The sequence below is a fragment of the Siphateles boraxobius genome, unplaced genomic scaffold, assembly GCF_051911475.1.
Source record: "Siphateles boraxobius isolate OS27281-9 unplaced genomic scaffold, OSU_SipBor_1 6, whole genome shotgun sequence".
NCBI lineage: Eukaryota > Metazoa > Chordata > Actinopteri > Cypriniformes > Leuciscidae > Siphateles > Siphateles boraxobius.
Window position 1 is genome coordinate 38753349 of NW_027509186.1, and position 22797 is coordinate 38776145.

Below are 22797 nucleotides of genomic sequence, written 5' to 3' on the forward strand. Positions count from 1 at the left end.
TATACAAAATTTGTGTTGGATCCTGTATCCTATGATATTAAACCTTTATCTTGTGTTACCTGAATCATTTAAACACAAGTTTTATCCATAAATGAGAGACAAGACGGTAAGAAACCGGTTTCTCCCTTATTTTCTTTGCACGAACCAGTTCAAGTTCAATCTTCCATCACAACAAGTGTGCGTAACCATTAAAGAAACAGAACAGAAATTATACATAAACAACATAGGAAACGATAATGAGATATATAAACACAGGAAATATCAGAATTTCCTCACAAAGAAAGTTAAACAAATTATACTTTCAGTTATTACCTGCTAAATCCACTCTAAGCAAACAATAATAATATACACATTATTGACATAAAATTGGCGCTTCATTCACATTTATCCTCCTTGAACTCATTTTTACAACTTACTATGTTTTAATGTGTTTATTTCAGACCAGATGGAGGTGAAAGAGCAAAGACAAGAGCTGAAGTTAAAGGTGATGATACTGTAGTTTGTTTCAGCCTGTTGACACCAATAAAACGATTTAATGTGTCAATTTACTGAAGATCTCAGACATCACCATAATGAATGAGCTGAAAACAGGGAACTTTTGGAGACAAAGAGGTTTTTCAGCAACTCAGTTTAACATGATGGCCCTGTACTTTTAAAATGCAGATTGGATAAAAACACAGTGATCACAGTTCACACCTGCAGTGAAGCCCCTCCCACAAAAATTCACCAATAAATACTGGGAATATTCCCATCATCCTACAAGAGAAGGACAAACTCCAGGAGTAGCAGCTGAAATCTGTGTGAATGTTAAAGATGGAGTTTATTAAAGAGGAGATTGAAGACATGAGTGATCCAGAACCATCCAGAATAAAACATGAAGATACGAAGGAACAAACAGGTTGGTGTCCATTCTTGATTCTTCATTGTTGACTGCTTTGGTTGATGTGAATTCATAAGCAGTGTATGGATGATAAATGATAGAGAAATACATCCAAATGATCACAACCTTTTATATAGCAGTTGTCAAACATATTTTACTATATTAAAAAGTGAATGATAGAACAAAAAGTGAAATCTGATCAGATCTGATCTCTGTTGCTATTAAATAAGTGTTCACTTGAACTGATTCTAACTGTATTTCTGTGTATTCTAGACCAGGTGAGAGTGAAAGAGCAAAGACAAGAACTGAATGAAGTGGAGGAGGAACATCGTAACTTTACAATTCAAAGAACAAAAGCCAAAAAGACGAACACCTGCACTCAGTGTGGAAAGAGTTTCACAGAGAAAGGAAACCTTAACAAACACATGAGAATTCACACTGGAGAGAAGCCGTATACATGCAATCAGTGTGGAAAGAGTTTTTCTCGAGGATCAGCTTTCAGTTATCATCTGCACATTCACTCTGGAGAAAAACCATTTAAATGTGATCAGTGTGGTAAAAGTTTTATTTTGTCATCACAACTAAAACAACACCTGAAAGTTCATTCAGATGAGAAGCCATATGTGTGTTCTCTCTGTGGAAATAGTTTTTCGAGGCTGGGCAGTTTTATACGGCACCAGAAAACACACAATGAAGTGAGAGATTATATGTGCTTTGACTGTGGGAAGAGCTTTACTGCATCTAGTGAACTGAAACTGCATCAACGAATTCATACTGGAGAAAAACCTTATAAGTGCTCATGTTGTGACAAGAGTTTCACTCAGTCTTCACACCTGAAAACACATGAGCGACTTCATACTGGAGAGAAGGCGTACGATTGCTCTCAATGTGGAAAGAGTTTCAGACAGAAAGGACACCTTAACACACACATGAGAATTCACAATGGAGAGAAACCGTATACATGCACTCAGTGTGGAAAGAGTTTTTCTCGGGCATCAACTCTCAGTTATCATCTCCACATTCACTCTGGAGAAAAAAACATTTATCTGTGATCAGTGTGGTAAAGGTTTTATTTCATCATCAAATCTAAAAACACAGCTGAAAGTTATTTCAGAAAATAAGTCTTATGTGTGTTCTCTCTGTGGATAGAGTTATTCAAAGCTGGGCAGTTTTAAATAGCACCAGAAAACACACAATGAACAGAGATTTTTATGAATGAATGACTCTCTCACCCGTTGCTCTATTCTTCGTCAACAGCCGCTTGCACCCCCTGCTGGTGAATAGGACTAAGAGCTATGGAGATTATCAATCGGTATTCTACTGATATTCCTGCCGTTCCTGAATGTCAAACCTGCCGTTTTTGAACCACTGAATTTGTAAAGCGAAATAAAATGGACCAACAATTGCCTGTCGAATATTATAGGTTGTATTTTTAAACATAATTAATATTTTGGAAGTGATATCTGAAAGGTGAATATGGATTATAGAATTTTTAATAATGAAATTAAAATGCAAGCAGGGTTAAAATAATGCATATTTTTTCAAGTGTTGCAATTCTTTAAAAAAAATAAAACATTTGTCATTATTTTACTTGCATATTAGAGAACAAGAAAGAAAATGATTGCAAATTATTTTGATTGAATGCTTACTCTGTCACGGATACACCAGCATCAGCGCCAGACCTCTACACTCCGCCCACTCGTTCTGCATCACCGGAGTATTAATCATCTGCTCCTGTCATCATCACCTGCCGCCAATCTGCACTCACTTCACTCACACCTTAAAAACCTCACCAGTTCCCTCACACAGTTGTCTGGTCTCGTCGACTCACCATCGACTTCCTGATTCTCTCCACCAAGACTTCTCTACTTACCTGTTGCGTCAGTTGCGAATACTTTCCTGCTTCCAGAATTCCCGTTCAGAGATCCCAGTCATCCTGTCTGCCGGCCGTCTTCAGCCTTTCCTTCCTCACCATTCTACATCAGATAAGAGATTCAACAAGTACCAATTCAGTCATTCACTCAATCTCCATATTAACTCAGCATCCACCTTTCTGCCGTGACTGTTCCTGAGTGCTTTCAATAAAGACCACTACACTTTACCTGTTTGTGTCCTTCTGATTCATGACATACTGAAAGAAATACCTACATTTAAAGAGACTGGAAACAAATGTAGAAAATTAATTCTTAATAGGCTATATGAAACAATTCCCTGAATTTTATCAGTTTTTTTTTACGTTTGTTTGTTTAGTTACACAGTCTGTTATTACATAAACAGATGCATACAATAACATCTGTATGTAGCCAAGTGGGATGATTATCACAAAATATGACACTAGACATAAATTGGTCTTGGTTCCTTTAAGAGATTGTGTTGCGACGCTCACTTTACGGCATTGCCTCGTGTAGTTTTTTTTATTTGTAATTTTTTTTTATGGAACAATTATTCATGTGTGCATGCGCTAGTTTTCAGCGAAGAGAGAGAGCAGTGATTGCACGTGAGAGCTGCTGGTTTTGTTCATATACACCCATTTAAGGCTTTGTGAGGTAAAGTTTCATTCCCGTGAACAAAATGTTTAAATGTTATATTTACGTGTTACATATGTGTGTGCTCATTTGGAAATGTTTATAGATCGCCTTTTAAGGACGCCTGTGTGTGTATGTGTGAGCTGGATCTGGTTTGATCACGCGTTGGACACGTGCAAAGACTGGGTATGTGTTGTAATAAATGTTAATTAAATTGTTCCTCTTATTCGTAGCCCAGTGTTTGCGAATGTTTAAATTGGATGTTCATGTTATAAAACAGTGGGTTATTCTAACATTGAATATATGGTTAAGAGCTACTTAAACGTATTGAATGCTGTGTGAACAGTGTACTAATTTCTCTTTCTTTAAGACTGTATGCGGATAACTGTGAAGTTTGATGGTAGACTAATGTACTGTTTTTCATTTGACTATTAGCCTCTACCGTATTTCATAACTGTATTTAAATTCTGTATTTGTACTAGTCTATTTCGTTATTCCAATGTTTTTCATTTCAATTTGATTTCATTCAGTTTGTGTCATAATCATCTTTTATACCAAACAAGTGCACCAAAGAAATGTGAAAGACTTTATTTCATTGTATTATTTTTGTTTCTAAGTATTTGCTCCTCTCGATCGCTGTCCTTAAAGCCTAAAAAGTAATTTTTGTATCCTGTGTGTTTCATTCAACCACTGGTTACATGTACAATGACAACAAATAAAATTACAATTTTACTGACAATGTGTGATTTTGTGAGTAAAAGGTTTCTACAGATCCAATAATTAAAATAAACAGATTCAGATAAAGCAAATGTATAGTGAAATAAACTTTAGTTAAAGTACTTATAACTTTACAATATGATGTTCAACAAATAAAAAACTAATTGTAAATTATATGATTAGAGATCATAACCTATGTGCTGTGTTTGACAGAACCTGACTAACTAAACAATTACATTACTTTAAATGAGTCCACCTCCCAAGATTACTGTTAAAACATGAGCCTCATCTGAAAGGCAAAGGGGAGGTGTTGCTGTAATTCATAGTAATAGCTTCAGTATTATTTAGAAGTCAATTCTTTTGAAGTGTTTGTGCTTAATGTAACACTATCTAGTGTAAAGGCCACCCATCGGCCCAAAGACAGAATCCGACAGTGTGGGTGAAGGTATAATCCGTGTATGTCTTTTCAGCGTTCTGTGAAGTTGACTTAATTTGTATAATTTAGTTTCAATTTTACTTTAGCTCTGTGCTTAATTTGACTCCAATCTCAAATGATTATCAAATTTAGATCGGATTTAGATTTCTTATTAGAAGATGATCATAAATATTGATTATGATTAAATTTAGATCTTTGATTATTCTAGTTATTTCATACTTTCAATTATTTGTTTATTAAGGGACTACGTGGATCTCACGGACACAGTCTCGCCAGTCTGATCTTGGTCAGAGGGTGTAGGTTTGCTAACACCTCTGTAGTCGGTTGTCTACTGCTCACTCGTACAAAGAAAGTGTAGTTTATTTAGCCACTTCCGAACAACTTGCCAAGTCAGTGATAGACAGAAATCAAAAGGTCTTCAGGTGACGTGTCTACTGTTCAGTTCATACAATCAAACATATCGTCAAAACTATTAAAAACATTTACAAATTGTTCCTTTCTTTAATAACTCATTAAGCAAAGATCTAAAAACATTCATTGACACCAGGGTCTGCAATTTTGCATGCAGGGTCATTTTCTAAAAAGTTCCAATCGCTGTGTGCCGCATACCGAAAAGCTTGTTTTCAAAATTCAGTTCGGGCGAGTGGAACTGAGAGGGTATACAAATCCTGTGAGCGCAAAGAATAAACGCCAACAGGTTTGTGTTGGGTAAGAGAGCAAAGATATGAGGCAATAAACCCAAAATTGATTTATAAATAAACAAAACGATACTCGGTTTACTTACGTAACCTCGGTTCTCTCTAGAGAGGGAACGAGTATTGAGTAAGTTTAGCTTACGCTACGGAAAGATTCATCTTCTCGAGATACTGAAGGCAAAAAATGATCCTTCATTTTGTATTCCTTGTCAACGCAGTGCAGCAGCTAGCAGACCGAGAGCAGGCCATCTCGCTTGCTCATTGCAGCCTACCAGTGAGCCCGGTGTGACGTCACGCCCAATGAAGGGCGCCCGCGCCTTCATAGCGTCATAGCCCGCCAGAATGGGAGTGGCTTAGCTTATAAAAGTAGAGACTGTAGGCTGACTTCCCTGGTTTTTCGTCGACTGAAGCGAAGTCGCTCGTGGCGCGAGCACGGCTGGTTACGCAATACTCGTTCCCTCTCTAGAGAGAACCGAGGTTACGTTAGTAACCGAGTATCGTTCTCTTACAAGTGGTTCTCTCATATTGTGTAAGTTTAGCTTACGCTACGGGAACACTTTGTCAACGCCGTGCGCGCCAAGCATCCACATGAGACACCTCTCCTTCAAACTGACAACAGTTTAGCCTGCAAGGCAGGAACTTCTAGGTTATAAAACCTGACAAAGGTAGACGGGGAGCTCCAGCCCGCCGCTACACATATGTCATGGATAGAAATTCCACTGCACCATGCCCACGAAGAGGCCACGCCTCTCGTGGAATGAGCCCTGATGCCCAGAGGGCATTGCAGACCTTTTGACGCGTAAGCGGCTGCTATAGCATCCACTATCCATCTGGACAGGCTGGGAGAGCTGACAACGAAATAACTTGCGCTCTGAATGGAGTGCCCATCACTTTAGGGACATAACCATGTCTAGGTCTGAGGATGACTTTAGAGTCATTCGGTCCGAACTCAAGACACGACGCACTGACAGACAGCGCATGCAGGTCCCCCACACGTTTTACTGACGACAGTGCAGTCAGAAAGACGGTTTTCAGTGATAGATATTTCAACCCCGCGGAGTCTAGTGGTTCAAATGGAAAAGCTTTCAGGGCCTCGAGGACCAATGAAAGATCCCACATGGGAACCGACGGGGGGCGCGGCGGATTCATCCTTCTAGCTCCTCTAAGGAAGCGGATGACCAACTCATGTCTTCCCAGTGACTGGCCGTGTGTCGATTCTGCGAACGCTCCCACGGCCGCTACGTATACTTTGAGCGTGGATGGGGACCTTCCCTTATCCAACAGCTCTTGTAGGAAGGTGAGCAGATGCTCCACCCCGCATGTCCGCGGGTCCAGACCTCTGTCGGTGCACCATCCAGAGAACACAGACCATTGTTCATCACTCCTTCTGGCAGGGCAACGAGTACCCGTTGATCAACCATGCATGCAGAGACCAGCGCTCTGGATGGGGATGCCAGATTGTGCCGCGAGCCTGAGAGAGGAGATCTGCCCTCACCGGAATCGGCCGGGGAGCTGTATGTGACAGCCGTGCTAGTTCTGGGAACCAAATCTGATTCTCCCAACGCGGGGCTATGAGGAGCACCGAGTGGCGCGTTTCCCTGATTCTCTTGATGACCTGTGGCAACAGAGAGACCGGAGGGAAAGCATATAGCGGGAGGCTGGGCCAAACCTGGGCCAGTGCGTCCTCGTCCTTCGAGAAGAACGTCGGCCATTGAGCGTTGTCTTTTGACGCAAATAGGTCGACTTCCGCTCTGCCGAATAGGCGCCACAGTTTCTGGACCGCTTGGGGGTGCAGGGACCATTCCCCTGGGGGAACATTGTCCCTGGACAGTTTGTCTGGGCCGTCGTTCAAATGGCCAGGCACATGCGCCGCCCTCAGTGAGCGCAGGTGCATCTGAGACCAAAAAAGGAGGCGTTCCGTCAGATTACAGAGATTTCTGGATCTGAAACCGCCCTGACGGTTTACATAGGATACCACAGACATGTTGTCCGAGCGGACAAGAACATGTTGGTCCTGTATGAACGGGAGGAAGCTCTTCAGCACGTTCTCGACCGCTATCATTTCCAGACAGTTTATGTGAAAACCCTTCTCCTGGTCTGACCACTGGCCAAAGACCGGTCTGCCCTCAAACCGCGCCCCAACCCGAGTTGGACGCATCAGTCGAGATTACTTTCCGATAAGAGATGGTTCCCATCATTACTCCCTGCTGGTACCAGTCGGCCACTAACCAGGGCTGCAGAGCTGCTATGCAGGGCTGAGTCACTCTGATTTTCTGGCCGCCAGACACCCAGGCTCGGCGGGACACGCGAGCATTCAACCAGCGTTGGAGCGGGCGCATGCGCAGTAGGCCCAGCTGGAGCACCACTGCAGCTGATGCCATACAGCCCAACATCCTTTGAAATGTATTCAAAGGGAGAAAGCTGCCCTTCTGGAAAGATGCGGCTAGGTGGCGAACACGGCGCGCGTGCTGTGTCGATAAACGAGCCGTCATGGTCACCGAGTCCAGTTCTATTCCTAAAAAGGAAATTGACTGGCTGGGCAGTAATGAGCTCTTGGTCCAGTTGACCGTGAGACCCAAGCTTTCCAGATGACTGAGAAGCACTGTTCTGTGAGATAGCAGTTCTGTCTCTGACTGTGCCAATATCCGCCAATCATCCAGATAGTTCATTATTCGCAGCCCCTGACTTCTCAGGGGGGCGAGCTCCGCGTCCATGCACTTTGTAAATGTACGGGGTGCTAGGGACAGGCCGAACGGCAGGACGGTGTATTGATATACCTGACCGTCGAAGGCGAATCTAAAAAATTGCCTCTGACGGGGTACTATCTGAATCTGAAAATAGGCATCCTTCAGATCTAGAGTAATAAACCAGTCCCTCGGGCGAACGTGCGCGAGTATTTTCCTGGTCGTAAGCATTTTGAACGGTCTTTTCGCAAGCACTTTGTTCAAATGTCTCAGATCTAGGATAGCTCTGAAGGCTCCGTCCTTCTTGGGTACGAGAACATATCGGCTGTAAAAGCCTGACTCGCTCAGAGAAGGCGGTACCTTTTCTATAGCCCCTTTGCACAGGAGCTTTGCTATTTCTGCGTGAAGTAGGTGTGCTACTTACGCATTCACTATCGTCGCGGTCCGGGCTTGAAAGCGCGGGGGACGGCGAATTAATTGAAGTGTATAGCCCTGCTTTATTGTGCTCAACACCCATTCTGAAATCCCTGGGATAGTTTCCCACGCAGCTATGTGAGCCGCTAGGGGGCGAATGGCCTCCGGGTTCAGATCGCCGCCATTTGCGGGCTTGTGAAACTGAACCGGAGCCGAAAGTGCGGCGTGCGCGCTCTCGGTTCTGGGCAATGGCCGCTCCCTGCAGCCGAAACCGGCTGACTTATGTGAGATGTCCCAATCATAAGGGATGGGGAACATACTTCTACCACTTTTGACGCGGAAAAGCTTTCTGTTAGCGTGAGCCCGTGTACGCGGGCACGAGACTTACAACTGTATCTGACGCCCCGATCATAATAGATGGGGAGCGTTTTATTAATGGCCTGCGTTTTGTGATAACACTCAAACGCGCGGGCGGGGCCCGGGGGGAGGTTTTTGTTATCAAGCGTGAGCGCTCTCTGGCGGGCACGAGACTTACATTCATAACCTGCTTCTTTGATCGTGTAAAAGAGCGGGCAGATAGTGGGCACAGACCTGTGGACAGATTTCTTACATTCAACACTCGAGCGGCTTTTCTGAGCTTTATGAGAGTGTGCTCTGTGAGTGACACGGGATTCGGAGTGCTTATGTTTAGCGGTGAACACTGGGGCGTGGGCACTTTCACTACACTTAAAACACTGACGGCGTGAGCCGGACCAGACATTATACTCTTTTTGAGATTTCTCTGGGTCGCCGTGAAAACGGCATTTGTGTGCAGGCGAGAGGGTGAATAAACCGGCTCGTGGGATGCTAATTGAACCACTGCAGTAGCCTGTTTGAAGGGGACTAACAGGGAAATGAACTTCGACGGCGGTCCGGCCGCAGCGGGACACGCGCCTCTTTTCTCTCTCTCTGTTAGGAGGGCTTCGCGTGCTCAGACTTCAGCGTAATTCTTTGCCGAGGCCCACTGGGGGGCGGCGATCTGTGACGGCTGTCTGAGCAGGATCTAGGGCGGCCGCCCTGATGTCGCTGCGAAGGCTGAGGCTGAGGCTGTGCTGGACGCTGGGTGCTGGTTCGCACAGGAGGCTGGCTTTGTCTCTCGCGAGAGCGGCCTGTGGCAGAACTCGAAGTGTCGCGGCAGGAAGAGGTTCATGGCCTGCGTGGTCTTTTGTACCTCAGAGAAGCGGTCAACGATCCCGTTCCCCGCTGGGCCGAAGAGACCAGTGGGGGAGAGCGGCGCGTTCAGGAAGGTGGCTCACTCAGTTTCCCTCATATCCGCGAGAGTTAACCAGGGGTGCATCTCTGTCACAGTTAACACGGCCATGGCTCGTCCGATGGCTTGGGCTGCGGGCTTTGGTGGCGCGGAGAGAGAGATCCGTCGCACTTCTCAGATCCATAACCGCAGCTGGATCCCGGCCCTTCTCATCCCATTCACGGAGGAGGTCGGCTTGCAGGATCTGTAGCACAGCCATTGAGTGTAGAGCAGACCAGGCCTAGCCGGAGGCGGCATAAGCGCAGCCGACCAAGGCGGACGTGGCTCTGCAGGCTTTAGACGGGAGGACTGACCGTGAACGCAATCTCGCAGAGGGCGGGAAAAGGTGCGCTGCGACCGCCTCTTCCACAGGGGGAATATCCGTGTACCCTTTCTCGGCGGCGCCGTCCACTTGGGAGAGCGACGCAGAGGCCTGTGACTGAAGTCTCGAAGAAAAAGGTGTATTCCACGACTTCGTCAGCTCCGTATGAAGTTCCGGCAGGAATGGAGCGGGCCTAGTTGTTGAAGCTGCACGGGGGCGCCTCTGAAGGGAACAGCCGTCGAGCCTGTTCGGCACGGGTTCCTTTGGCAGCGACCACTCGAGCCCGAGACGGTCAACAGCCTGTGTCAGCAGGCGCATCAGTTCCGCATCAGCTCCAGCACGGGTACGGGTGGATTCCTGGATCGACGAGTTGGCGGAATGAAGCGACCATTCCTCGCTGTCCGATGCCAGGATGGAACAGCAGTGTCTCGTGGCGTGTCCCTCGGCCTCATCCTCCGATGCGACGGCAGTGAGGCTCGTAAGCGGCAGCTGCGCGTCAGTGAGGAGAGGCGGGGAAGGCGAAAGCGAGGCTCGAGGGAGGTTCTCCGGCGAGCGCGTCGCTGTGGCCACAGGTTCCGTAGCTCGCACGGATGGCTGAAGGTGGCGAAGACGGCCGGCTTCCTCAGCGCTGTCCTAGGCTGGCTGTTCGCTGTTCGATGGCGGCGGTGGCTTCTCTCAGATCCAGCGTTGCGAAGAGCTCGTGAAGAGATGAAAAATCAGGGAAGTCAGCCTACAGCCCCTACTTTTATACGCTAAGCCACGCCCATTCTGGCGGGCTGTGACGCTATGAAGGCGCGGGCACCCTTCATTGGGCATGACGTCACGCCGGGCTCACTGGTAGGCTGCAGCAGTTGCCCGCAGGGCAGCCATTGAGCACGCGAGATGGCCTGCTCTAGGCCTGCTAGCTGCTGCACTGCGTTGACAAGGAATAAAAAATGAAGGAGAATTTTATGGCTTCAGTATCTCGAGAAGATGAATCTTTCCGTAGTGTAAGCTAAACTTACGCAATACGAGAGAACCTCTCGTAAGAGAACTATACACGCGCCTTTAATTTGATCTATCCTGGACACAGATCTGCGATAGCATCAGCCTCACAATCTACTGGTCATAATGATTTCAGGAGAGTCCAGACTAAATCAAATATAAAATTTTATTTGTCAGGTAAAAATATATATTGTGTCATTTACACATGTAAACAATTAGATGCCCATTTAGAAATAATAAATACATGACATCAATTGCTCAAAGATGCCTCTAAGAGCAAGAAATGCATCCCTGACAGAGATACACAGTGGTGTGTGAGTGTATTACGAGTGTAAGCCTCGGGAAGACATTACACAGCACTGCATGGGGGTTTTCTGGTTACAGGTTCCCAAAGACTGCTCTGCCACTTACCCCTATATACCCAGACCAGAACGAAAGGCTTGTACAAATAGTTTTTAGAGTTGGTTTGCGTCTATATTCATGTACCCCAGTTTCTAACTTTGTTCTTTAACCTGTCTCCCTTTTCTACAACCCAACAAGAATTTGAACGGCTGTAAAGCTAGATACCAACGGGTGATCCGCGCGTTGGTATCCTTCATGCTGTGGAGCCACTGCAAGGGAGCGTGGTCCGAACAGAGGGTGAACTCCCGCCCCAGGAGGTAGTAGCGGAGGGTGAGGACGGCCCACTTGATGGCTAAAGCTTCCTTTTCAACGGTGCTGTACATAGTCTCTCTCTTTGAGAGCTTCCGACTAATGTACAGCACCTGCCGTTCCTCGCCAGTGTATGGAGTTTTGCTGGCAAGTCCAGAACATACTGAATTTCGTTTTTACTTTCAGAAGGCCCGTCCTCCCAAGCTTCTCTCAGGACGTCTAAAATGCCGTGAGGCTGACGTCCGTAAAGAAGCTCAAAGGGGGAAAACCCCATGGAGGCTTGCGGGACCTTCCGCACAGCAAACAAGAGGGGTTCCAACCACTTGTCCCAATTTTTAGCATCTTCGTGAACGAACTTACGAATCATTGTCTTTAACGTGCGATTAAATCTTTCGACTAAGCTATCTGTTTGTGAATGATAGACGCTAGTAGGAACCGATTTAATGCCCAATAACTCGTACAGTTCGCGTAATGTACGTGACATAAACGCTGTGCCCTGGTCAGTGAGAATTTCTTTCGGAATTCCCACTCGGGAGATCAAGCGAAACAGTGCGTCCGCAACACTCTTTGCTGAGACGCCACTGCTTCAGCATACCGTGTTGCATAGTCCACCACGACTAATGCAAAACAGTGTCCTCGTGCAGATTGCTCTAATGGCCCGACGAGGTCCATACCAATTCTTTTGAAGGGGACCTGCATCAATGGAAGAGGGCGCAAAGACGCTTTTGGGGCGGCCAGTGGGTTAACCAACTGACATTCACGACGCGCAGCACATGCGTACGTTCCCGTGAATGCCCGGCCAAAAAAATCGGGTCATTAGGAGATTTTAAGTGGCTGCCACTCCTAAATGTCCAGCCATAGGATTACAATGAGTACTTTTAAGTACTAATAACTGGGTTTTATTTTCTTTTGTCTGAGTGTCTTGGGTCACTCGATACAACCTTCTTTTATTAGCGCAAAATGAGGGAAGGTGAGGGTTCGCACAGGGTGGAGAGGCTGTCCGTCGATAGTACAGACCTGATCAAACGTGTGTTTTAGCGTTTCATCGCGGGACTGTTCCAGAGAAAAGTCATCACAGCTGGAGAGGTTTAGCCTCTCAAGCGTGTTCGGTTCCCCTGAAACGGATGCCACAGGTCCCGGAACAGTGTCCCCGACCTGAGCGCTCGCTTGCCCTCCCTGTGCTGTCTTCTCCCAAGAGACATCCGCTGATAAATGCCCCAATAATTGTTTAAAGGCAGGCCAATTGGTTCCCAAAATTAGCGAATGTCTGAAGTGCGGGTTAATGACCACATCCACTCTATGCTTTTGTCCCCGAAATTGGATAAATATGGCCCATAAAGGATATTCTACTATATCCCCGTACACACACCTCACCTTAACCATGCGGCTTTTATCCAATGCCCCTGATTGTATCAGGCTTTGGAAGATGGAGGTCTGGTTACAACCTGAATCCACCAGAGCCTGATAAGTACCACCCTTTATACTCACAGGTATTTGTTATAACCCGGCTTGATCGGGGGCGGCCTGCTTCTATCACCGGGCACCGATCCACCAAGTGGCCCGGGTCCCCGCAACGCCAACAGGCCGGCCCAGGCCTCCCCGCCATCCTAGTGGCCGGAAGTGGGTCAAGGGATTGCCGTGAGGAGGAAGGGAAAGCGGGAGCGGCTGAGGGGTCAAGGGTAGTAGCTCCAGACACATGGAACTGTCCCGGCCCGGTCCTCCAGCGGGGCGGAGCTCGTGGCGGCAGGCTGGAACGGGACATGGGTAAAGGGATGGGTTTAGAGGGAGACAGAGAGGGGGAGTCAAAAGTAGAGAGAGGGACAGATGGCAAGGGTCCCCAGAGCACGCCACCATCTGGTCCTCCACTAGTTGGATGGCCATGTCCAGAGACGTCAGCCATTTGCACTGGACCCACTGGACAGTCCTCTTGGGGAGTCGAGTGATGAACTGCTCCAGTACCACCTTCTCGATGACAGCCTCAACGTCGCTCTCCCCGGCCAATAGCCATTTGCGGCAGGCGTCCCGGAGCTGCTGGGCCATCACAAAGAGCCGGCCGCCTTCCTCAGGCTCAATCGAGCGAAAGCGTTGGCGATGTTGTTCCGGGCTCAGGCCGACCCTTTGGAGGATGGCCTTCTTGACGTCTTCGTAGGCCAGGAGGTTTTGGACCGGTAGTTGTTGGGCAGCCGTCTGAGCCTCCCCCGAAAACAGTGGAATCAGTCGCACCAGCCAGCTGGAAGGGGGCCACTCACATGCCTCCGCAGTCCGCTCGAAAAGGTCCAGGAACGCCTCAGGCTCGTCCAGAGAGCCCATTTTGCACAGGGTCATGTGAGCAGCGGGGGTGGCTGGGCTGGAGGTGGAGGCTTCAGTCCGAACCTCCCGGCTCAGCAAGCTCCGGAACAGCTTGCGGTCCTCTTGTTGCGCCTGGATGAGGGTTTCAAAAAAGCGGGCCTGGTTGCTCCTCATATCCAGTAGCGTCTGATGGTTCTCCTGGTGGAGGGCCGCGAGCGATCTGATGATGTCCGCAAACGGCTGTCCTGGCGTGGTCTACATAATGGTAGCGGCGTTCTCCTTCCTCCCGGGTTTCGGCACCAGTGTAGTAAGGTTTAAGGTTCTTACGTAGATTAGGAGGAAGGAGACGGGGTCGGCAGGACTGGGACTCACACTTTTTTAATACAAAATTAAAGAAAATAAACAAAAGTTGCGCTACTTGCGCCTTCACCGTAGACTCAACTACAGAAATGTACAGAAAACAGTCTCTTTCTCAATTCACTCAGTCGAACACTCTTCCCGCTGTTTCTCCAGCTCTCTCAGTTCATGCAAACGAGCACTCTTCCCGCTGTTTCTCCAGCTCTCTCAGTTCATGCAAACGTACACTCTTTCCGCTGTTTCTCCAGCTCACGTTCTCTGCGCGAGTCCCAAGTCCTTTTCTCTCTCAACTTCTTCCCGCTTCCAGGTGGCTTTTTATTTCTCCCCACGGCAATCACTGCAAACGAGATAAGATGTTCATCATTTCTCACTTAACCCACTTACGTGCCGCTTGCCTCCCAGCTCTCTCTCCCGTTGCAGCGGTCGCTGAACCAAGCCCCCCTCGCCACAGTGGTTTTCCTTTCTTTAACCTGAAAGCTACTTGATTTGTTTGGTTTGAATTTGAGTTTGTCTTGTAAAATTTTGTTTTCTTGAATATTGCTAAACAGTGGATGTGAAACAATATTTTCCTGTTTGTCTACAAAACTGACCAAGTCAGGGAATCTTGATCTCATGCCAGTCCTTTCTTGAAGCTCACAGGCGACTACTCTCCACTTTTCTCTCAGTTTTAAAGGAAGCTTTGATACAATCGCTCGCATGTTACTTGGACTGTCCATTTCCTAAACGTATTCCACACTGTCAACAGTGTTGCGACAACCATTAAGGAAAAGAGAAAAATCTTTTAAGGTTTTGTTATCCTCATTGCCAAAATGTTGGTAGAGTAGTCTCTTAGCCTCTTTGTAGCCCTTTTCAGAAGACATCTGTTGACAACTTTACAGTACCTTTGGTTGGCCCGTGGTGAACTGCTCTAGGAAGTACAATCTGTCTTTGTTATTTGTTGTCTTAATCTCTACTCCATGTTCAAAAGCTCGAATGAAGAATGTGAATTCAAGCGGGTCTCCACTAAAGACTGGAATATCCATAGGCGGGAGAGTAGATAAAGACTGCCGTTTTATAAAAATCTCAGCAATGTCATTTTGACCTTGCATGATGTTGAACAAGCTTCCTCTATCAACATGTGAAGGAATGCTCACATCTGTCCTTGATGGATGTGATTCAGCGAAATCCTGTTGCCCATCACTGACTATTGGAACATCAGCGTCAGGTGCTAACTCACGGAAAAAAAAAATTGTCGTACTACTTTATCAGATGTAGCTTTAAAGGCCCTGTAAAGGCAATTCTAAAAAAAAATTCTAAACACGATATAAATATTAGAAATGTATTGCTAAAACATATAACAAAGACTGTGATCTGTGCAGTACTGGATTGTGGAGTTAGACCGTTAAACAGTTTTTCACCATAGCTGTGTTCTGGATTTTTTGGACGGGGCTAAAGCGGGGTCTTGATGACGCACTGGAATGCCTGAGCTCCTGGACACGCCCCTACTTGATGACGCGCTGGAGCCACTGAGGCCGGCCCCTCCCCTAATCGCGAGTTACTGTCAGTACTATTAGTTACTACAGTCTACAGTTTGCTAGCTAGCTATGCCTTTGTCACGGAAATGTGTACTACCTGGATGCGATCACATACAAAATAGATTGGTGTCCTTATTTAAATTTCCGAAAAACGATCACATCAAGAAGAGGTGGATTAATTTTGTGAAGAGCCAGCTTGATGGAGAGCTAAGGATCACTGCCAAAACCCGCCTCTGTAGTGATCATTTTACACGGGATAGTTTTATAAACTTTCGTCAGAGACAACTGGGATTCACTGATAATCCGCTGTTACTGGTGAATGGGGCCAAACCGACTATCTCCCGCCTCGGCCTTCATCCTCCCGTCGCACCGACATCATCGGCAGTGTGTGCCCACCGTGCGAGCATCCATTCCGGCTGTAGTTGTGTGTGGCGACGGCAGCTTTCCAGCGAGTGGGCGTGGTTTTAGCGCAGCCAGCGGACACGCCCCCAGCGTTTGAGAGCAGAGACTACTGCTAATTTTTTCAAGATTTAGATAGCTTATTTTATGTACTTGCCGGCTTTTTTATCAATAAAATTTGGCTGGGTGGTTAATAACACATTTTTCTGTGGTGTGACAAACTCAGAACACATACTTAATTTTGACTTTACAGGGACTTTAAGGTTTTCTGCAGTTGTGGCAGCCATTGCCGCTCTACCAGATGCATTAGAAACACTACGAGCTGGTTCATATATGGACAAAACCTGAAGTTGGGCTTCAGCAATAGCAGTTTGGAGCTGTAATTTGTCCTTCTTTGCTTTGAGCTCAGCTTTCCTCCCTCTCAAGCTCTTGTTTCTGCTTCAAAAGCATTATTCGTGCCAACAGCTCTGCCCTTTCAGTTTCAATTTTCAGCCTAGAAGAAGCTGTAGATGAAACACCTGAGGCCACTTGACTACCAGATTTTTTTTCCAAAGACAGGCATTTGTGAAGGAGAAATATCCAGAGGCACATTCAAACTCTGAATCACATTGCTCTGTCTCTTTGTATTGGAGTTTAACTCTTTCAATTCAGTCATTGACCTTGTCTACAAAGTGCTTAACTGCTTGAGACTTAGGTTCAAACCAGTGTAACTGATCCAAATATGCCTCATCATCTGACATAAGTTCTCTGGTTGCATTATTAATGTCTTGGAATGAAATAAAGGACTCTGCAAACTCACCATGTATGCATTACACAGTGTCAACATTAGCAAAGATTCAATTTCTCTCATTGGCCTTATTAAATGTCACAGCTTGGCTCTTCTAGTTCCCATTAACTGGTTAAGGTGTTCCTCTTGTGCTTTAACAGTCATCTTCAGCACTCTTTTAGAGGTCGCATTCAATTCCTTTGTTTACATAGTAATCAATGTTCATGTTCAAAGCGTGCATTGCATTCCTCATGAAAGTAGATCAGATCGCCCTCTTGCGATGCTGAGTGAAGGCGCAAACATGGCAGGTCCATGACGCAGAAAAGTCCAATAATATCTCAAAACGTCCAAAAAGATTGTGAAAGTTCAGCAAAGTCCAATATTTAAATCCATAGAGCGTGTAATCCAAATGCCATCGGAGAATCTCAGCCACGATAGTTTGTTATTTTCCAAATGATGCTCTATGATGATGCGTGAATCACTCGCTAATCCTCTCGTTAAAAACAAAAATATTACTCATCTCTGAAGAAAAAGAGAAGTTTACCTACTTTATGTAGATGCAAAGTCCTAGGTTAACTTCACTCCTATTTTATTGGCAGGAAAAAATGGGTTCTCACTCGTCACTGAAGTCAGTCAAAAATGCCAGTTTGATCAAACACAAAAAAACTAAAATATACAAAATTTGTGTTGTATCCTGTATCCTGGTTTAAACACAAGTTTTATCCATAAATGAGAGACAAGACGGTAAGAAACCGGTTTCTCCCTTATTTCCTTTGCACAAACCAAACCAGTTCAATTCCAATCTTCCACAAGTGTGCGTAACCGTGATAGAAACAGAACAGAAAGTATACATAAAAAAACATAGTAAATGATAATGAAATATATAAACACGTCAGAATTTCCTCTCAAAGAAAGTAAACAAAAAATAATTAAAATTTCAGTTATTACCTTCTAAATCCACTCTAAGCAAACAATAATAATATACACATGATTGACATTGGCTCTTCATTCAGATTTATCCTCCTGGAACTCATTTTTACAACTTAATATGTTTTAATGTGTTTATTTCAGACCAGATGTAGGTGAAAGAGCAAAGACAAGAGCTGAAGTTAAAGGTGATGATGCTGTAGTTTGTTTCAGCCTGTTAACACCAATACAACAATTTAATATGCCAATTTACTGAAGATCTCAGACATCACCATAATGAATGAGCTGAAAACAGGGAACTTTTGGAGACAAAGAGGCTTTTCAGCTACTCTGTTAAACATGATGTCCCTGTACTTTTTAAATGCAGATTGGATAAAAACACAGTGATCACAGTTCACACCTGCAGTGAAGCCCCTCCCACAACAATTCACCAATAAATACTGGGAATATTCCCATCATCCTACAAGAGAAGGACAAACTCCAGGAGTAGCAGCTGAAATCTGTGTGACTATTAAAGATGGAGTTTATTAAAGAGGAGATTGAAGACATGAGTGATCCAGAACCATCCAGAATAAGACATGAAGATACTGAGGAACAAACAGGTTGGTGTCCATTCTTGATTCTTCATTGTTGACTGCTTTGGTTGATGTGAATTCATAAGCAGTGTATGGATGATAAATGATAGAGAAATGCATCTAAATGGTCATAACCTTGTATATAGCAGTTGTCATATTTTTACTATATTAACAAGTGAATGACAGAACAAAAAGTGAAAGATCTGATCTCTGTTGCTTTCTGCTATTAAATAAGGGTTCTCTTGAACTGATTCAAACTGTATTTCTGTGTATTTTAGACCAGGTGAGAGTGAAAGAGCAAAGAAAAGAACTGAATGAAGTGGAGGAGAAACATCGTAACTTTACAATCCAAAGAACAAAATTCAAAAAGACGCACACCTGCACTCAGTGTGGAAAGAGTTTCACACACAAAGGACACCTTAACACACACATGAGAATTCACACTGGAGAGAAACCGTATACATGCACTCAGTGTGGAAAGAGTTTTTCTCATTCATCAACTCTCAGTGATCATCTGCACATTCACTCTGGAGAAAAACCATTTAACTGTGATCAGTGTGGTAAAGATTTTATTTCATCATCACAACTAAAATATCACCTCAAAGTTCATTCAGACGAGAGGCCTTATGTGTGTTCTCTCTGTGGAAAGAGTTATTCACGACTGGACAGTTTTAAACAGCACCAGAAAACACACAATGAAGTGAGAGATTATATGTGCTTTGACTGTGGGAAGAGCTTTACTGCACCTGCCTATTTGAAAGAGCACCAACAAATTCATACTGGAGAAAAACCTTTCAAGTGCTCATATTGTGACAAGAGTTTCACTCGGTCTGGACACCTGAAACAACATGAGCGAGTTCATACTGGAGAAAAGCCGTACCACTGTACTCAGTGTGAGAAGAGTTTCACCCAATCAAGTAGTCTAGTGACTCATATTAAAAAGCATTGTTCTGTGTCACACTGAGCAAATGTTTTGTTAGATTGACATAAAGTAGTGTTGCTGTGGAATGACACAAAATTTGTGTTTACATGTTGTAGAAGATTTTATTATATAGAAAACAAGTAATCTAGCTATATATTTGGACACAATTATTTCCTGTATGAGATATTTCCTCTGAATGGGGACTCTGTCTAGGTGACTTTGAAAGCTGCAAGACCTTCTGTAAAAAGACCCTGAATGTCAATTCTATTCTGAGAAGTCACATGGTATAAGATATTTACCCAAAACTACCTATAGGGTTTGTTACCTTCTATGGAAGAAGATGTATGTATATAACTCTGTACCAAAAAATACTCGGGAGCACCAAAGGGCCGGAGGGCCAGAGCGTTAGAGCGCTGTTCTATGGAACGGGACATCGTTCGCTTTATTCATGGAAAATAAATTTATTGAAATTTATTGAAAAGATTTCTTGTACAGGATAATACAATCCTCTATTCCAGACTCTAAAAACACAAAGAAATATATATACATATACATTCACATTTTAATTTTATTTTAAAAAAACACATTAATTTCATAATTGAAGTTTTCCTAACAATCCTAAATAAATTACCTAAAATTAATTACATTAGTTACTGGCAAGCTTTATAATCATACATAACACCTTTTGACATGCAAAATTTATCCAACCTATTCTTAAAGTAATTAATAGAAGGGGAACACACAACTTCTTCTGGAAGCTCATTCCATGATTTTACCACACGAAGTGTAAAAAAGTTCTTTCTCTTTTCAGGCAAGCATGTTCTAGGATAGAGTTTTTTACGAATTCCCTCGTGTCTCGTACCTATTATTCCAAAACTGAAGGATAGGTTCAACTGTTACATCGTATATTCCCTGTACAAGTTTATATACTTGAATCATATCTCCTCTATATCTCCTAAATTTGAGAGTTGGTAAACAAGTGTCACCCCACCTTTTGATAATGGGCATTAAAATGCACTATACAAGCTTAAAGGGATAGTTCACCCGAAAATGAAAATTTTGTCGGTATTTACTCACCCTCATGTTGTTCCAACCCCGTAAGACCTTCGTTCATCTTCGGAACACGAATTAAGATATTTTCAATGAAATCTGAGAGCTGGATCACTCCTCCATAGGCTTTTTCAGGGATTGAAACTTGCAGGCCCCGAAAAGTTATTAAAGACATCGTTAAAATAGTCCAAATGACTACAGTAGCTCAATCTTAAGTTTATCAAGCATCGAGAATACTTTTTGTGCGCAAAAAAAAAACATAAATAACGACTTTATTTCAACTACTCATTTCCTTCTCTTTGGGCCTCGAGTCAGTTAACCTAGTGTAATTGCGTAGAGCTACGTCACACGTAGGCTCACTATTGGCCGACGCTGGTCATGTGGGTGATGCGTGTGACGTACAACAACAGAAGCGTACGCTGTTAAACTAGTGAACTTACTCGTATATACAACTTACACTCGTTTTTGATTTATTTACACAAAGAAATACTTTACTGTAAGCTGGAACGAAAGTATTCAAACGTTCATATGTATTCGATATGTATTTACAGTACTCATTAAATCGATGATTCTGCCATCATGTCTTTGATTTTCCCTGGTCTTGTGGCAGGATCATGACAGACCCATGTTTTGTGTGCAAGCACATGGCCTTTTGTGGGCCATGTGCCTGTGTTGTCTTGTTACATGACCCCGCCCCCTTGTTATCCTCGTCTCGTCTTTATTGTCTAGTCACCTTCACCTGTCCTCGTCATTAGTGTTCCCCTATTTAATCCCCTTGTGTTTGCTGTCCTGTGTCGGTTCATTGTTAAACCTGCTGTGGTGTTATGCTCTGTGAAGTCCTGCCTGTGATTGCTCTAGTTTCATGTTGAATCATTGATTAATGTTACCTGTGAGTATCGTGTCTTAGTTACGTGTCCTGTGAAGATCCTGTTCATTTGTTTGCTGTTAGTTAGTCATCCTCTGCCTTGTCTTGTTTTACCCCATTGTGGGCATTATTTTCCCCTTTTGTTGTCAATAAATCGTGTGTTTAGTGTACTCTGTCAGCGCCTGGGTTCTCCTTCCCCACCTTCATAACAGTGTATGTTATTCAATAGGAAATCAGCCATTAATAGTTCTCGAAGGAACATATTTGACACAGTTAAGGTACAAATTTGTACCTTTGATAAAGGTAAAATATTGTCATAGCCTACCAACAAGTTTTAAAAAAAAACAAAAGGTACATTTTGGTTGCCCATGGTACAAATCATGTCCTTTAAGGTACAAACTGGAATGGTACAAATTTGTTCCTTTATGTTAAGTAAAAGGTACCGCCCCAGTGACAAGCGTTTGTACTTTCTTTAGTTCAAAAATGTCCCTTTTTTTCTGAGAGTGCAGTGTGAAACAAACTTTAGACACCTATCTAACTATGAATGAATGTGTAACTGTTTGTATGTTAGTTATGTTTTCGTGTTTTTGTTAATAAAACTTGTACACAATATGTGTTTGGTTCTGACTCCCTGCTTGCATACAAAGTTTAATTTACGATCTTGACCCTGTTACATGCTCTAAGCGCTGTACATGCCAGGAAAGACTTTTTTTTCTGTGGAAATGAAAGATACCCTTTTCTTAGTATAAATGAATAATCTTAACAATCTAATAATCTTCGTTCATCTTCGGACAACGAATTAAGATATTTTTGATGAAATCTGAGAGCTGGTTCACTCATCCATACTAGTCCATAGGCTTCTTCAGGGAGTGAAACTTGCCGGCCTCGAAAAGTTATAAAATACATTGTTAAAATAGTCCAAGTGACTACAGTAGCTCAATCTTAAGTTTATCGGGCGACGAGAATACTTTAAAGTTATAATTAAAGATACTATAAATAAAATGTGGCAGGATATATGGGATCAGGAAGAGAAATGAAGACATTTATACAGCTTCCGGAAAGAAGTGATGGTTAAAAAGAAAAGTATAAGATAACAGGAGGAAACGTCTCGGTTACGTATGTAACCCTCGTTCCCTGAGTAGGGCATGGAGACGTTACGTCGGATGACGACGAATGGGGTTTCGCTTAGAACACCTATCGACTTCGAGTATTACAAAACGAGCCAATGGCAAAGAAATGCCATGGGTCTGCGGAATTTGCATGGCGTAACTCCGCCCCACCTCGTGGGTATAAAAGGAGGAAGCCGGCAACAAGCAGATATGTTTCTTCGCTGAGGAGCCAAGACTGAGCTCAGGCGATCCCCGCGGTACAGCGGAAAGTGGCAGGCAGACGTAACGTCTCCGTTCCCTACTCAGGGAACGAGGGTTACATACGTAACCGAGACGTTCCCTTTCGTTGTCACTCCGAGTTACGTCGGATGACGACGAATGGGGTTACCAGTCTAATCACGCCACCTTCTCAGCTGTCTTCCAGTGCC

The 22797-nt window shown here is 44.3% G+C and overlaps 1 long non-coding RNA gene and 1 pseudogene across 2 annotated transcripts in view; both read left to right on the plus strand.

The window, feature by feature from the left end:
• LOC143715731 (uncharacterized) overlaps positions 1-22797 on the plus strand; it is a 436623-nt gene that overhangs the window by 282862 nt on the left and 130964 nt on the right. The gene's annotated exons all lie outside the window — the stretch shown is intronic.
• LOC143715489 (uncharacterized) lies at positions 437-21430 on the plus strand (annotated as a pseudogene). Its single transcript, XR_013195764.1, has 4 exons — positions 437-484; positions 664-898; positions 1154-1935; positions 18794-21430. The product of XR_013195764.1 is annotated as an uncharacterized LOC143715489 (transcript).